Genomic DNA, 4411 nt, shown 5'->3' on the forward strand with positions numbered 1-4411 from the left:
AAAAAAAAAAAAGAAAAGAGAAAGGCAAATGAACCTCGTGTAGTAACCTTTAATGTAGCATCAGCATCTATTTCTTTGTGATATATTCGAATATAAAATCTTTATTGTGCTTGAAATTCTTATTAAAAATGCAGTGAACTTTAGTTTGCACATTTGCAGCTTTTCATTCCTCAAATCATTCTTTTGTAAGAAACAATTTCTTTGATGGTGGTTGTTTAATGAAAGACACGGGCAGTTATGGAGAAGACTAATGTCACCGGCATTCAGCTGGCGACTCAGACGCGCTGCTGCTGTGCTGAGAGTGAGTGACACTTTGCAATGCTAGTTTTTAGTGAAATCACTTTTTAGCTATAAAGTCTTCAGAGTGCATCCCGGAAGCTATATCGTTGTTTTTTTTGTTTTTTGTTTTTTTTTTTTTACCTTTGTCTGCTGCTCGCTTGGCAAAATGTCTCTATTGTTATATGATTATAAAAATTAGTACTTGGGTTAAACAGTTGAATGACTCAGACCTCAAATCGCACTTGCAGGCTGACCGGTCTCCCCTCCGCGCTTACACAGAGGCTGAAACAAAGTCCTTTGGTGCGTGGATTTGGACATTTTATTCTTGGGTTAATTTGAAGGCAAGAGAGTAAAGAAAGGTAGAAAACAAATATGATTCCAAGCTGATTTGCCTTAAAAGGAATAGGAAATTTCAGGCTCTGAATTAAAACTATAATTCACTTTAAATAATCTTAGCACACAAGAAGTCATACTCTGAACATGATACATCCAGCATAGCAATTTTTTCCATCGTGGCGTGCATATAAACAGGAAAAATGTTTTCAATGGGAGGTTGGTTTTTGACACCACCATATTTATGCTCAAAGGCAAGACCATTCTTAGTTTCTCCCTTTCCTTGTACATTCCAGAGCCTGTTTTATTTTATCTCGACCTTGGGCCAGCATAAATTCTAGTGCTAGAATTATGCTAATTACTTCTCCAGATCATACCATAGCGCTGATGCTATACAGCTCCTGTTAAAGGTTTACTTTTTGAGTTCAGAATAATTGGGTAATTGGCGTCATCCTGTGACAGGTTTCCCTTTTTTCCTGATCTTTTGACTAATGGCCCTATTGTTATTGTTGGAGTGGCTTATGCCCCACAGCGCCATGACGCAAAATGTGATCTTTGGTAGAAGAGCCTCCCACACCTATTCCCTCCAGGAAACCAAAGGGCAACAAAGCAGCATTCCAGGTTGAGAACCTGGCTTTTTGCACCATGATCCAACCTGTTCCAGGTGAAAAATATTAGGTCCAAAATAATTTCATGAGAAAACATTGACTTGGGCTCCTGGCGTGACTCTCAGTCATAACCATAACCATCATGTAGACTCTGCCAGAAATGTGTTAAAAGTGTGGCCTTCCAGGGGGTCCTATCACATGCCTACTAACTTGAGACTTTCTACAGGAAGGTCCTAGGTACTTAAAATTGTGAAAGAACTTCTTGATGATCCCAGAAATTTGGCTCTCTGGATGCAAAGTATTGATCTTGGGAGACCAATCTGAATGTTACAGTTTAGAATTCGCCTTAACAGTCCTACAGACATATTTCGAATGCTGGTGTCTTGTGTTTTACTTATTCATACTCTTAGAGAAGAAAGACAACAGAAGAGAAGGTTTACCGTGTTTATCCCCAAGTAAATCAAATCTCTGATCCTAGGAGATGATTTCATGCATTACAAATAACTTGTGTGGGCTGCAGGCATAGCTCAGTGATAGAGCACTTACCTAGCATGCATGGGACTCTTCATTCAGTGCCCAGCATTGACAAAAAAGGCATTTTCAAATAGCATTTTAAATGCATCAGATGGTTGATGTGCTAGCAGTCAGAACCCAGCAGAGTAGCTGCTTGTGCTTTGAGGGAGCTTGGTAGTAATGGAGCAGCCTGCATTCTTGTTGGGCTTTGAGACCAATTTGTCATTCTACCTCCAAATGAAATAGCAAGAGATTCACTCATCTATCAATCCTTTTCCTCAGTAAATATTTTCTTAAGGAATTGGGAAGCTAGAGCACATGTTCTCCAAGTGTGACCTGCAATCAGCAGTGTCAGTGTCCTTTCCTATAAATGGGAATTTTCTCATCCCACCCCAGACCAACTGGATCTGGGTCACCTTAAGTTTTGAGAAGCACCAGCCTCTAGGAGGAGCAGTCAGTTCAGCAGACAAAGTGTTCAGTGTGACAGGCAGATAGGGAGGGGCTGGGGTGTCTGGATGTGTCCGGGAGGAAGCAATGATGGAAGTCTCTAAAGCACCTGTTACAGGGTGGTGGGAAGGGTTCCTTCAGGGTCAGTATGCCCAACAACAATGGAAAGTGGGTGTTGTCACCCTGTGTTTCAAAAGGAACTGAGTCCATGGAAGAAAGGGATTTGCCCTAAAATTACTGAGAGAGGCCCTGCTCTTTCACTCAGTTGAGGAGCTGGGCTCAGGCAGACACAGTGACTTGTGCAGTAATTGGAACAGCTGGGATGCAACACCAAGTCTGTATAAGTGAAAGTCATTGCTATTCTGTGTGACCAGAGGAGGTTTGTGTGTCATACGCAAGGGATGGCCTGGTAAATGTCTAGGCCCAACGGGACACCTCCTTTTCTTCAGTGGATTCTACAGGGTGCTTATCTGACAAATCAGTTGCTATCCACCCCTGCCCACTATGATGAGCACACATACCTAAAGCCAGGCACAACACACCAACAGCTTGATTTTAAGTTCAATGAACATTTGAATTTAACCTTTTCTGTATTGTACTTAAGCCAGTGGTTTATAGAACCTATTCTTACTTTGTCTAAACAATAAATAAATTATATATAAATTATATATGATTTATATAATCCAAAGATAAACCAGAGTATATTTAGAATATCTCAAATTTTTAATCCTTTCTTTATAGGTTACTAGGTCACTTTTGATTAAGAAAACTGTAGAAAGTTATTAGCTACCACAAGCAAAGGTGGTGGCACGTGCCTATTTTCCACAGAGTCCTGCTTTGCAGATGTCTGAATGTACTGTTCGGGGTTTCTGCTTGTACTTGCTGGAATCATTTGTGCCAGATTTTAGTCCACAGGTCACTTTTCCCCATATTTCTTTGTAAACTCTTCAGCATTCTTGCAGAATTTTTTATAGTCCTTAGAGTATTCTTCAGTTAGGTCAGCCCGGAGCAGGTGCTCAGGCTGGGGGTCATTCACAAGTGCTATGAGGGACTGGATTACTTGGTCAGTCTTGGTCGCTGGCTTCTAGTTCTCAGCACTGATTACCAGCAGGCAAACTTGCCCCTTTTCATCAAGGTTTGGCTGACAGAACTTTGTTTTAAATGTGACCTTTGGTGGTTTGGATGGATACTCTGCTGGGAAGTTGATTTCAATTCTAAAGGCGCCCTTATCATACGGAAGGTTGTCAGGAACAATAAGCCCTTGCCAAGGCAATAAATTAGCTTCATCTACCTGGATGTTATGGAAGTTTTTCATTCCACATTTGCAGATCTCTTCAAGCTCCTTCATCAGCCTCCTGCTGGCTGCCATCTTGGATCTCAAATGATTCTTTTATATTTATAGCAGTGTCAGAATTAATTGTCACAAATATCCAAGCCTTTAATTTTATTGTTCTGGTTTCAAGTGTCAATGAGGTGAGGTATAAAACAGACTTTTTTTTTTATTAAGGATTTTATAAATTGAATATAATTGTTGGTATTAACTTGTGTGAATGTTGAGAAAACAACCCTTCCATACATTGATAAGTGTGTGGGTACACCACAAATCTATTTTATAGCACATTCTCTTTGAAAAATTTTTATTTATTTTTATTTTTTAAGAGAATACAAAATAGTAGTAAAAATAAAAATGATATATAATTTTGCTAAAACATAGCACATTCTTATATAATACAAATTATGTACTATGATTAAAATTTTTGACCAAGAAAAGGTATTAAATTACAATTACCAGGGACTGGGGAGATGGCTCAGTAGAATAAGCACCTGCCTGGCAAGCGCTAAGGGCGTGAGTTCAATCCCCGGTTCCACAAAAAAAAAAAAAAAAAAAATTACAATTACCTGAAAAACCCAACTTGCCCTTTAATTCTATTTTTATTTCTTTTTACATTTATAGTAAACAATGAAAAAGATTTTGCTTAGGTGATGAAACTTTCTATAGCTTTATTTCAAAGAAATTTTTGTAGATGATGTTCCCTAACTTTCCATTTCTACATTCTAGCTTCTTAAAAAATATGGCATGGTTAAAACTAAGCCACTATTGGTCACTATCTTCTCAGCTAGATTGTAAGATTCTTTTTTATTTTTAATTTTATTTATTTATTTATTTATTTTGTGTGTGTGTGGCCAGCTCAGCCCACCAGGGGGCGGGGCTGGCTGGCATGTGGTGCTGG

At 39.0% G+C, this 4411-nt stretch overlaps 1 pseudogene; it reads right to left on the reverse strand.

The window, feature by feature from the left end:
- Positions 1 to 3084: 3084 nt before the first annotated feature.
- On the reverse strand, positions 3085 to 3549 carry LOC101578793 (annotated as a pseudogene).
- Between the last annotated feature and the right edge of the window lie 862 nt (positions 3550 to 4411).

Source organism: Octodon degus, unplaced genomic scaffold, assembly GCF_000260255.1.
Source record: "Octodon degus isolate 3935 unplaced genomic scaffold, OctDeg1.0 scaffold00065, whole genome shotgun sequence".
Lineage (NCBI taxonomy): Eukaryota > Metazoa > Chordata > Mammalia > Rodentia > Octodontidae > Octodon > Octodon degus.